Raw genomic sequence first — 13,511 nt, 5'->3', positions numbered from 1 at the left:
CATCCCGACCACTTCACACTCGGCTGCGAACAGTTCAAGGGAGAGCTGGAGATCACCGCCTGAAGAAGCCAACAGCACCACGTCATATGCAAAAAGCAGAGACGCAATGCTGAGGTCCCCAAACCGGACCCCCTCAACGCCTCGGCTGCGACTAGAAATTCTGTCCATAAAGATTATGAACATAATCGGTGACAAAGGGCAGCCTTGGCGGAGTCCAACTGTCAGGTTCAAAATCAGCAAAAGGATCAGCAGACAAAACCAGTGAGGCTGAATATTGAGTCTTTTCTCGCGAGGAGTGCATTCAGACTTACAGCAATCTGACTACACTAAAAGTCTGTTTACACTCCTCACTCTTTTTATTTGGAATGTCCTACCCACAATGTGAGACTAGCCCCTGATAGGTGGGGGGAAGCGTGGGCTTTGTCTCATGAGAGAAGAAATAAGATTCTATGTGAAACAAGAAGTTGCAGACAGGATGCCATGAGAAACATAAAGAGTGCAAGGACAAAATGCTATGTGAAAAAAGAAGTCACAGACAAGACACCATGAGAAAAGAGTGCAAAGACAAAATGCCATGTGCAGACATCAACAAAATAGATTGAGCTATCAACAACTTTCTTGGATTCCCAGAGGTGTAGAAGGTCAGGAAGCTCCAGACAGCATCGTTTGACTTGTTGTGGACTGGTGGACGTCTGCAAGGCGAAACAGCAAGCATTCTGTGCAATAATTTTATTAATAAGTACTCATTAGGGAACGCATGATAACATATATATATGATTTATCTAACACCAACTCTCACTGGGAACGAATCCGACTTCCTGCCGGAAATGCGGACCAGACTCTGGCATCGGTGATACAGGGACCGAACCGCCCTTATCAGTTGACTCGGCACCCCGTACTCCCGAAGCACCCCCCACAGAACCTCCCGAGGGACACGGTCGAACGCCTTCTCCAAGTCCACAAAACACATGTGGACTGGTTGGGTGAACTCCCATGCACCCTCGAGGATCCTGCCGAGGGTGTAGAGCTGGTCCACTGTTCCACGGCCAGGCCGAAAGCCACATTGCTCCTCCTGAATCCAAGGTTCTACCTCCCGACGGACCCTCCTCTCCAGCACCCCTGAATAGACCTTACCGGGGAGGCTGAGGAGTGTGATTCCCCTGTAATTGGAACACACCCTCCGGTCCCCCTTCTTAAAGAGGGGAACCACCACCCCAGTCTGCCAATCCAGAGGCACTGTCCCCGATGTCCACGCAATGTTGTAGAGGCGCGTCAGCCATGACAGCCCCACAACATCCAGAGCCTTGAAGAACTCCGGGCGGATCTTATCCACCCCCGGGGCCTTGCCTCTGATGAGTTTTTTTAACTACCTCAGTGACTTCGACCCCAGAGATTGGAGAATCCGCCTCAGAGTCTCCAGGCCCTGCTTTCTCAATGGAAGGCGTGTAGGTGGAATTGAGGAGGTCTTCGAAGTATTCTCCCCACCGACTCACGACGTCCCGAGTCAAGGTCAGCAGCACGCCATCCCCACTGTAAACAGTGTTGACGTTGCACTGCTTCCCCCTCCTGAGATGCCGGATGGTGGACCAGAATTTCCTCGAAGCCGTCCGGAAGTCATTCTCCATGGCCTCACCAAACTCCTCCCACGCCCGGGTTTTTGCCTCAGCAACCACCGAAGCCGCATTCCGCTTGCCCATCCGGTACCTTTCAGCTGCCTCCGGAGTCCCGCAGGCCAAAACGGCCCGATAGGACTCCTTCTTCAGCTTGACGGCATCCCTTACCGCCGGTGTCCACCAGCGGGTTCAGGGATTGCCGCCACGACAGGCACCAACGACCTTACGGCCACAGCTTCGGTCGGCCGCCTCAACAATGGAGGCGTGGAACATGGTCCACTCAGACTCAATATGCCCCGCCCCAGACGTGGGAAAAGGTCTGCCGAAGGTGGGAGTTGAAGCTCTTCCTGACAGGAGATTCTGCCAGACGTTCCCAGCAGACCCTCACAGAGCGTTTGGGTATGCCAGGTCGGACCGGCATCTTCCCCCACCATCGGAGCCAACCCACAACCAGGCGGTGATCAGTTGACAGCTCCGCCCCTCTCTTCACCCGAGTGTCCATAACATGCGGCCGCAAATCCGATGACACGACTACAAAGTCGATCATCCAATTGCGGCCTACGGTGTCCTGGTGCCAAGTGCACACATGGACACCCTTATGTTTGAACATCGTGTTCATTATTGAAATTCCGTGTCGAGCACAGAAGTCTAATAATAGAACACCGCTCCGGTTCAGATCAGGGGGGCCGTTCCTCCCAATCACGCCCTTCCAGGTCTCACTGTCATTGCCCACGTGACCATAGAAGTCACCCAGTGGAACAATGGAGTACCCCGAAGGAGCGCTCTCCAGCACTTCCTCCAGGGACTCCAAGAAGGGTGGGTACTCTGAGCTGCCGTTTGGTGCATTGACACAAACAACAGTCAGGACCCGTCCCCCCACCCGAAGGCGGAGGGAGGCTACCCTCTCGTTCACCGGGGTGAACACCAATGTGCAGGCACCCAGCCTGGGGGCAATAAGTTTACCCACACCTGCTCGACGCCTCTCACCGTGGGCAACTCCGGAGTGGAAGAGAGTCCGAGAGGGCTTGTACCGGAACCCAAACTGTGCGTGGAGGCTAGTCGGAATTTTTCTGCCTCCCACACCAGGTCGCGATTTAAGCAATAAAATTAAAAATGCACCTAAAACCTAAACCAAACGCTGCAGATGGTCATTTCTTCATGCGCAGTGGTCAACTCGGCACTCTAAAGCCCCCAAGAGTACTTTTTACTATGCCAACCTAACCAGAGTGACGGGAGGACCACAATTCAGAAAACGTGCTCAGCTCGTTGAGAAAATGCGATTTAAGCAATAAAATTAAAAATGCACCTAAAACCTAAACCAAACGCTGCAGATGGTCATTTCTTCATGCGCAGTGGTCAACTCGGCACTCTCTAGCCGCCAAGAGCACTTTTTACTATGCCAACCCAACCAGAGTGACGGGAGGGGCACAATTCAGAAAACGTGCTCAGCTCGTCGAAAAAATGCGATTTAAGCAATAAAATTAAAAATGCACCCAAAACCTAAACCAAACGTTGCAGGTGCTTATTTCTTCATGCGCAGTGGTCAACGCGGCACTCTCTAGCTGCCAAGAGCACTTTTTACTATGCGCGCCCAACCAGAGCGACGGGAGGAGCACATTTCAGAAAACGTGCTCAGCTCGTCGAGAAAATGCGATTTAAGCAATAAAATTAAAAATGCACCTAAAACCTAAACCAAACGTTGCAGGTGCTTATTTCTTCATGCGCAGTGGTCAACGCGGCACTCCCTAGCTGCCAAGAGCACTTTTTACTGTGCGCACCCAACAAAAGTGACGGGAGGAGCACATTTCAGAAAACGTGCTCAGCTCGTCGAGAAAATGCGATTCAAGCAATAAAATTAAAAATGCACCTAAAACCTAAACCAAACGTTGCAGGTGCTTATTTCTTCGTGTGCAGTGGTCAACGCGGCACTCCCTAGCTGCCAGGAGCTCTTTTTACTATGCGCACCCAACCAGAGAGACGGGGGGAGCACATTTCAGAAAACGTGCTCAGCTCGTTGAGAAAATGCGATTTAAGCAATAAAATTAAAAATGCACCTAAAACCTAAACCAAACGTTGCAGGTGCTTATTTCTTTGTGCGCAGTGGTCAACGCGGCACTCCCTAGCTGCCAGGAGCACTTTTTACAGTGCGCACCAAACCAGAGTGACGGGAGGAGCACATTTCAGAAAACGTGCTCAGCTCGTCGAGAAAATGCGATTTAAGCAATAAAATTAAAAATGCACCTGCTCTGGTTCGGTGTGCATAGTAAAAAGTGCTCTTGGCAGCTAGAGAGTGCCTAGTTGACCACTGCGCATGAAGAAATGACCATCTGCAACGTTTGGTTTAGGTTTTGGGTGCATTTTTATTTTTATTGCTTAAATCGCATTTTCTCGACGAGCTGAGCACGTTTTCTGAAATGTGCTCCTCCCGTCGCTCTGGTTGGGCGCGCATAGTAAAAAGTGCTCTTGGCAGCTAGAGAGTGCCGTGTTGACCACTGCGCATGAAGAAATAACCACCTGCAACGTTTGGTTTAGGTTTTGGGTGCATTTTTAATTTTATTGCTTAAATCGCATTTTCTCGACGAGCTGAGCACGTTTTCTGAAATGTGCTCCTCCCGTCACTCTGGTTGGGTGCGCTCTTGGGAGCTAGAGAGTGCCGCGTTGACCACTGCGCATGAAGAAATAAGCACCTGCAACGTTTGGTTTAGGTTTTAGGTGCATTTTTAATTTTATTGCTTAAATCGCATTTTCTCGACGAGCTGAGCACGTTTTCTGAAATGTGCTCCTCCCGTCACTCGGGTTGGGTGCGCACAGTAAAAAGTGCTCCTGGCAGCTAGGGAGTGCCGCGTTGACCACTGCGCATGAAGAAATAAGCACCTGCAACGTTTGGTTTAGGTTTTAGGTGCATTTTTAATTTTATTGCTTAAATCGCATTTTCTCGACGAGCTGAGCACGTTTTCTGAAATGTGCTCCTCCCGTCGCTCTGGTTGGGTGCGCACAGTAAAAAGAGCTCCTGGTAGCTAGGGAGTGCCGCGTTGACCACTGCGCACGAAGAAATAAGCACCTGCAAAGTTTGGTTTAGGTTTTAGGTGCATTTTTAATTTTATTGCTTAAATCGCATTCTCTCGACGAGCTGAGCACGTTTTCTGAAATGTGCTCCTCCCGTCGCTCTGGTTGGGTGTGCGTAGTAAAAAGTCCTCCTGGCAGCTAGGGAGTGCCGCGTTGACCACTGCACATGAAGAAATAAGCACCTGCAACGTTTGGTTTAGGTTTTAGGTGCATTTTTAATTTTATTGCTTTAATCGCATTTTCTCGACAAGCTGAGCACGTTTTCTGAAATGTGCTCCTCCCGTCGCTCTGGTTGGGTGTGCACAGTAAAAAGAGCTCCTGGCAGCTAGGGTGTGCCGCGTTGACCACTGCGCACGAAGAAATAAGCACCTGCAACGTTTGGTTTAGGTTTTAGGTGCATTTTTAATTGTATTGCTTAAATCGCATTCTCTCGACGAGCTGAGCACGTTTTCTGAAATGTGCTCCTCCCGTCGCTCTGGTTGGGTGCGCGTTGTAAAAAGTGCTCCTGGCAGCTAGAGAGTGCCGCGTTGACCACTGCGCATGAAGAAATAAGCACCTGCAACGTTTGGTTTAGGTTTTAGGTGCATTTTTAATTTTATTGCTTAAATCGCATTTTCTCGACGAGCTGAGCACGTTTTCTGAAATGTGCTCCTCCCGTCGCTCTGGTTGGGCACGCATAGTAAAAAGTACTCTTGGCAGCTAGAGAGTGCCGCGTTGACCACTGCGCATGAAGAAATAAGCACCTGCAACGTTTGGTTTAGGTTTATATCAGTGAGGGGCATACTTGTGATTTTTGCTCCTGCTGACAAGGTGTAATTATTTGTAACGGGACGGTCTGCGATCGACATTGTTGTGAGAAAGCTGCAAAGCCGTATGTTGTATAAATAGCTTCAACTTGTTTCACCATACCCCCCGTCGAGACATGGGTGACCCCATGACTCGAAATAGCAGCCCATTTGAACAAGTTACGAGGCAAGATAGGTTTGCCCAAAGGTCACACAAAAAGACCATCAGTGTTTTTAGTTGCACCCCGTTTTTCCCAAGAGAGTCGTTCCTGGGAGGGGCTCTGATACTGCATGTCAAGCAACACATCAGGGGAGATGTGTGACATCGAATCATGATCAGTGAGAGACGAGAGGACATGGAGCAGGCCTTCTGCAGCGGCCTTAGCGGATTTGTCAGCAAAAGCATTACCGAGAGAAACAGGATCAGATCTTGCAGTGTGAGCAGCACATTTGCAAACAGCCACCTTTAAAGGTAGCTGGACAGCGTCCAAAAGTTGAGTTAGTAATGTGGAATGGGTGACGGGCTTCCCTGTAGAAGTTATCATGCCACGGTTGCTCCACTGCTGAGCAAAAACGTGCACTGTAGCAAAAGCATACTGACTATCAGTCCAGATAGTGACGGACTTGTTTGTAAACAATTTGCAGGCCCCAGTCAAAGCAATGAGCTCAGCGGCCTGTGCTGACATATAGGATGGCAGTTTAGCAGCCTCCAAGACTTCGTCGGCAGTAACAATGGCATACCCAGTAAGGGTCACTCCAGATTCATTTTTCTTAGAAGACCCATCAACAAAAACCACATCACCATCTGGCAGAGGCGTATCTTTCAAGTCAGGCCGAGCCTTTGCAATCTGTTGGGCAGCATCGACACAATCATGGAATTCACCGTCGTCAGGAAGGGGAATGAGAGTGGCAGGATTGCATCTTTCAACGGTCAGGTGCGGCTGAGACAGCAACGTAGCCATGCAAGAAAGATGACGTGCAGGCGACAGAAAAGTCATATTAGTCTGTAGCAGAAGGGCCGAGACAGCATGAGGAACTTTCAGTGTTAAAGGATGGAACAACACAACACCAGCACTGCTCTCCACAGCCATGGAGGCTGCCACCACGGCCCTCACGCATGGTGGGAGAGCACATGCAACACTGTCCAGTTTAGAGGAATAAAAAGCAATAGGACGCAATTTCGAGCCATGTGATTGGAGCAAAACAGAGGTCATGTAATGACCTTTGCAGTCAACAGTTTGGACAAATACCTTATCATAGTTTGGTAAGGCTAGAGTGGAGCTGGAGACCAAAGCCTGTTTAATCAAAACAAAAGCATCCTCAGCTTCAGGAGTCCATTTTAAGTGAGTGGACATTGAGATGTCTTCCACATACATCAATTTGGACAGAGGAGCAACAATTTGGGCATAATCAAGTATCCAGCTTCTACAATAACCTGTGAGACCCAAAAAAGACATAATTTGCTTCTTTGTTAGTGGCTTAGGAGCTTGTAAAATAGAGGCTTTTCTGCTTTTAATTATGGATCGACCTTGGGAACTTAGATTGTGGCCTAGATACTTAATTTCAGTGGACCACAGTTGAAGCTTGTTCTTGCTGACCTTGTGGCCTTCACTTGCCAAGTGATGCAGCACTGCAAGCGTGTCTTTCTGGCAAGAGGCAAAATCAGGAGATGCTATCAAAATGTCATCAACATAAAGCAAGATTTGACTTCCCATTGGCGGGACAAATTTAGCCATGCTGGCTGCCATCACCTGTGAGTAAATTGTCGGGCTTTCACAGTACCCTTGTGGTAACCTTGTAAAGGTGTACCTTGAGCCAGCATATGTAAACGCAAACCAAAACTGACTCTCTTTTGCAATAGGAACAGAGAAAAAAGCATTGCTAATGTCAATCACTGTGAAGATTTTCGCATCAGGTGTCAATGAATTCAACAAGGTATGCGGGTCAGGGACACAAGGTGCTCTCTGAATAACAGCATTGTTTACAGCTTGCAAGTCTTGCACCATTCTCCACCCCACAGAAGGGGGTGCCTTCTTTACAGGGAAAATTGGGGTATTGCAAGGAGAATCCGGGCAAGGAACAATGACACCTGCTTTTAATAAATCAGAAATAACAGGTGCTATACCCTGTAAGGCATCAGGTTTTAAAGGATACTGCCTCACACAAGGGCGGTATTCAGTTTTAGGTCTTATGACAACAGGAAGCGCACCTTTCACTAAACCAACGTCAGAAGGACCCGCAGACCAAAGATGACTTGGGACCTCAGCGAGGACACATAATCTCAAAATGAGGGTGTTTGCTCAACACCAGGATCAGCGTGGATTCCACTAATGAATGACAAGTCCTGAGTCATATTTTGTTTGAAGAGCTTGGTGGAAGGACTATAAAAGGAGTCAGGATTAACCTGAGTCCAGTCAGAAGCTGCCAAGGCCTCACCAGCCATAAATCCTAAACTTTGCCACGTTGCGGTGTGAGGCCTGTAGAGAGAGATGTGGAGCGGAGTGGGAGACACGTGTAACTTCTGCACAGCAGGGGGAGCCGTTTTTATGACTACACAAGCACGGCTCTCACCATCATGCAGAAGGAAAGATGTCGTCAAGGTGGCAGGTGTAGCAGCCTCAAGCATGTTCTCGTAGTTGTGATCAGGACCAGGTGTGTCTTTATGCCACATAGTTATGTGTAGTTCATTGGCTTCCATTGCCTGTTCAGGGCAGCGCAAAAGGGTGGCCACACGGGCCAAAAGAGGGGAACCAAATTCCATCACTTCTGCATCAGCCAAATCCAATGAATAAAAATAGTAGCAGTGAAATTGACCAAAAATCTGTAACTGGTGTCGCCTTTTGACAACAATTTGACTGGTTAGAGACACAAGGGAAAGCCCAAGGGCAGTGAGAGCATCTCTACCTAGCAAATTAATAGGGCAACTGGGCATCAGCAAAATGGGAATGCAACAACTTCCCCCTTCTGGGTCCCGTATCCAAACTGGTCGAGACTGGGGAACTGGGGTTGCCAGCCCATTTGCTGCTCTCACCCAAAAAGTTTTACCGCTTTTTTGCACATCTGGAGGTATGTCACGACATGTGGTCACACATGCCCCTGAGTCACACAAAAAAGTTATTGGAGTCCTGTTTACCATTAGAGTTATCACTGGCTTCTCAATATTGTTCATCAACAAATCTTGAATGTTCAAATCCACATCAACAGGGGGAGCTGTTGGCAAGGCAGTTGTTTCAACTGTAGTTTGACTGTCGGCTAGTCATAAGGGAGGTTTACTCTCGCCCTTGCCTGGGCAGTTTCTTGCTATATGGCCTTTTTTTCCACATGACCAGCAAATAGGAGGTTCAGCATTGTATCGTTTTGACTGACCTGAGGCGGGCTGGTCATTTGTTTTATAATTGGGAAAATCACGACTATACCACCCGCTACCTTTGCCACGGAAGTTGTTACGACCATGCCCCCCTAGGCGTGGTTCGAAGGTCTTATTTTGATAGAACATTTCAGACTGCTCTCCATTAACCAAAAAAATTGTGCCTGTTTTCCCTTTCTCTTTCGCTCTTTTTGAATTGACAACTTTTTCGGCGTGTATAGCATGATCAATGAACTGTGGCAAGGTAGATGTCGGGAAAGTGATCATATGTTTAGTGATCCAGTTTTGGATTGCTGGTCGCGAATTTGCATGTAGAGCATTTTTGAGTTGTTGGCCATAAACATCAGTTCCATGCTCCAAGCCACTATTGGCTTTGAACACTCTTTCTAGTCTGTGTCTAAAGTCTTCAAACAACTCATCTTCTTTTTGTTTGGTTCGGCCAATGTCTGTGTAATTTGCTCTACGTTCGAATTTTATTTTTATCCTGCCCAATAGTTGGTCAATTTCTGTTTGTAATGGCACCCCGTTACATTCCAATGGACGGCCCCGGGAATCAAAGGGATTCCAGGTGCCTTTAACGCTTGCCCAATGTTTGGTTAAAGATGCCATGAAAGCCTGTTGTACTTCATCGCCTCTCAAATTATAGGAAGCAATGAGTTGTTTCATGTCGATACAGTATTGATCAACATCTTCAGTGGGCAACGCTATGCCCTCAATTGCTGATTTTATATCAGCTTGGGTCCATGTTCTGTATACTAAAATGGTGGGTCCTCCATCATCATGAGGATTGGCCACTTCAATCATCGGGTATGCGTCAGCCGAGGGGCCCAACTTAGCACGGCTCCGCGTCAACATACCACGAGTAGAATCACTATACTCAGGAGGATGATCTGTGTTTGGTAATTTGGGGTACAGAGACGGAAAAATTGGTTCGCTTTGGCGTGCTGCAATCTCCGTCTTTATAATTTGATCATTTTTCTCATCCTCATTCATCGCATTGTCAGCCTCGGCCTTCAAGCGAGCCCGCGCTGACACTGTCTCATCATCTTCCTGCCTGTGCAACAGCAAGTTCTTTTTTATCTTTTCTCCGTCTTCCTTATCTTTCAATTTTCCTCTCATCTGCCCACATTTTCTCTTCTCAGCTTCCAATTCCCATTGTACTATTAGATAATATCCGTCTTTATTCTTCTTTACGCCACATTTAGCATCAATTGATTGCTTTAGGTTATTCAACGAATTCGTTTTCAGCTGACCATCAAATTTGTAATCGGTTATCCATTTGTCAAGATATTTTACATTTTCGGGGTCGACCTCTTCCATCAATTTCCAATCTTTGCATTTCAATTCATGTCGTGGTAGCGGCTTTTGTTTGCTATTTGATTTTCCCATGGTTTATTTTCTAAATTTCGTAGTTGGCAATTCGAATGGCACCTACAGTGTCCTAAAGCCAACTTTATTCACAGGACAGTGGTTAAATATTCGATGTGTGGCGAGTTTCTTTTCACCTTCCCGGAGGAAGCAGAGAGTCCTTGCTTTCATCCACACAAAGCCACTGTTTACAATCCTGTGTTGTTTACATAGAGGAGAGCTCAAATGAGGTCACTCTCAGTCAAACCATACACACACACACACACAATGCGCACTTTTATCGTCTCACAGGCAAGCAGGGGAGTCCACCCTCCCGTGGATTTTAACAACTCTTTAACCTTCCTATTGTGTAAGAAAACTTATTTTGCCTTTTTCTTGAAGTAGATATAAAACCTATCTTTTCATGGATAAGGGAGCCAAACCAGCTAAACAAGAGTTAAGAAAAACACCACAGATGGCAGCAGAAAGCTAACACATTAGGAAGGTTAAGTTAGGAGGCCCCACGACACCTCAGTGGAATTTAACTGCTCCAAATTACCTGTACTTTTTAGAAAACAGAGGAGTCCGCCCTCCCGTGGAATTTAACTGACTTTTACGTCAGGGGACTCCACCATCCCATGCAGAATTTAACTGTTTCTAATTGCACTTGATAGGGTCTAGAATTGTCAAGGTTTTAAGTGACCTCTTGTCACTGCACTTTCATTACTTTTAACAGAATCAAGATCCGTACTCACAGTCTGCTGGGCCTTCTCCTCGGATGATCTCGTCAACCACTCCGGCGTCCAGCCGACTGATCGAGTCAGCCCCGTGAAAAGGGTTTCCTCTATATGCCTTGGCCAAGGACTTGTCCTGGGTCGAAAAGTCAGCTGGAATCCCGAAATAGGTCTATTGAGACCCCGGAACGAGCCCCCAAAAATCTGTCAGGTTCAAAATTAGTAAAAAGGATCAGCAGACAAAACCAGTGAGGCAGAATGTTGAGTCTTTTCTCGCGAGGAGTGCAACCAGACTTACAGCAGTCCGACTACACTAAAAATCTGTTTTACACTCCTCGCTCTTTTTATTTGGAAATGCCCTACCCACAGTGTGAGACGATTAGCCCTCACTGGTTTTGTCTGCTGATCCTTTTTACTAATTTTGAACCTGACAGAGCACATTTCAGAAAACGTGCTCAGCTCGTCGAGAAAATGCGATTTAAGCAATGAAATTAAAAATGCACCTAAAACCTAAACCAAACGTTGCAGGTGCTTATTTCTTCATGCGCAGTTGTCAACGCGGCACTCTCTAGCTGCCAAGAGCACTTTTTACTATGCGCGCCCAACCAGAGCGACGGGAGGAGCACATTTCAGAAAACGTGCTCAGCTCGTCGAGAAAATGCGATTTAAGCAATAAAATTAAAAATGCACCTAAAACCTAAACCAAACGTTGCAGGTGCTTATTTCTTCATGCGCAGTGGTCAACGCGGCACTCCCTAGCTGCGTGGAGCACTTTTTACTGTGCGCACCCAACCAGAGTGACGGGAGGAGCACATTTCAGAAAACGTGCTCAGCTCGCCGAGAAAATGGGATTCAAGCAATAAAATTAAAAATGCACCTAAAATCCTAAACCAAACGTTGCAGGTGCTTATTTCTTCATGCGCAGTGGTCAACGCGGCACTCTCTAGCTGCCAGGAGGACTTTTTACTACGCGCACCCAACCAGAGCGACGGGAGGAGCACATTTCAGAAAACGTGCTCAGCTCGTCGAGAGAATGCGATTTAAGCAATAAAATTAAAAATGCACCTAAAACCTAAACCAAACGTTGCAGGTGCTTATTTCTTCGTGCGCAGTGGTCAACGCGGCACTCCCTAGCTGCCAGGAGCTCTTTTTACTGTGCGCACCCAACCAGAGCGACGGGAGGAGCACATTTCAGAAAACGTGCTCAGCTCGTCGAGAAAATGCGATCTAAGCAATAAAATTAAAAATGCACCTAAAACCTAAACCAAACGTTGCAGGTGGTTATTTCTTCATGCGCAGTGGACGCGGCACTCTCTAGCTGCCAAGAGCACTTTTTACTATGCGCACCCAACCAGAGTGACGGGAGGAGCACATTTCAGAAAACGTACTCAGCTCGTCGAGAAAATGCGATTTAAGCAATAAAATTAAAAATGCACCTAAAACCTAAACCAAACGTTGCAGGTGCTTATTTCTTGATGCGCAGTTGTCAACGCGGCACTCTCTAGCTGCCAGGAGCACTTTTTACTATGCGCACACAACCAGAGCGACGGGAGGAGCACATTTCAGAAAACGTGCTCAGCTCGTCGAGAAAATGCGATTTAAGCAATAAAATTAAAAATGCACCTAAAACCTAAACCAAACGTTGCAGGTGCTTATTTCTTCGAGCGCAGTGGTCAACGCGGCACTCCCTAGCTGCCAGGAGCTCTTTTTACTGTGCGCACCCAACCAGAGCGACGGGAGGAGCACATTTCAGAAAACGTGCTCAGCTTGTCGAGAATATGCAATTTAAGCAATAAAATTAAAACTGCACCTACAACCTAAACCAAACGTTGCAGGTGCTTATTTCTTGATGTGCAGTGGTCAACGCGGCACTCCCCAGCTGGCAGGAGCACTTTTTACTGTGCGCACCCAACCAGAGTGACGGGAGGAGCACATTTCAGAAAACGTGCTCGGCTCGTCGAGAAAATGCGATTTAAGCAATAAAATAATAAATGCACCTAAAACCTAAACCAAACGTTGCAGGTGCTTATTTCTTCATGCGCAGTGGTCAACGCGGCACCCCCTAGCTGCCAGGAGCACTTTTTACTGTGCGCACCCAACCAGAATGACGGAAGGAGCACATTTCAGAAAACGTACTCAGCTCGTCGAGAAAATGCGATTTAAGCAATAAAATTAAAAATGCACCTAAAACCTAAACCAAACGTTGCAGGTGCTTATTTCTTCATGCGCAGTGGTCAACGCGGCACTCTCTAGCTGCCAAGAGCACTTTTTACTGTGCGCACCCAACCAGAGTGACGGGAGGAGCACATTTCAGAAAACGTGCTCAGCTCGTCGAGAAAATGCGATTTAAGCAATAAAATTAAAAATGCACCCAAAACCTAAACCAAACGTTTCAGGTGGTTATTTCTTCATGCGCAGTGGTCAACGCGGCACTCTCTAGCTGCCAAGAGGACTTTTTACTACGCGCACCCAACCAGAGTGACGGGAGGAGCACATTTCAGAAAACGTGCTCAGCTCGTCGAGAAAATGCGATTTAAGCAATAAATTTAAAAATGCACCTAAAACCTGAACAAAACGTTGCAGGTGGCTATTTCTTTAT

This window comes from Syngnathus floridae, chromosome 1, assembly GCF_059516105.1.
Source record: "Syngnathus floridae isolate MCC-2025c chromosome 1, RoL_Sflo_1.0, whole genome shotgun sequence".
NCBI classification, from domain to species: Eukaryota; Metazoa; Chordata; class Actinopteri; order Syngnathiformes; family Syngnathidae; genus Syngnathus; species Syngnathus floridae.
Note: the sequence above shows the minus strand (reverse complement) of the source record.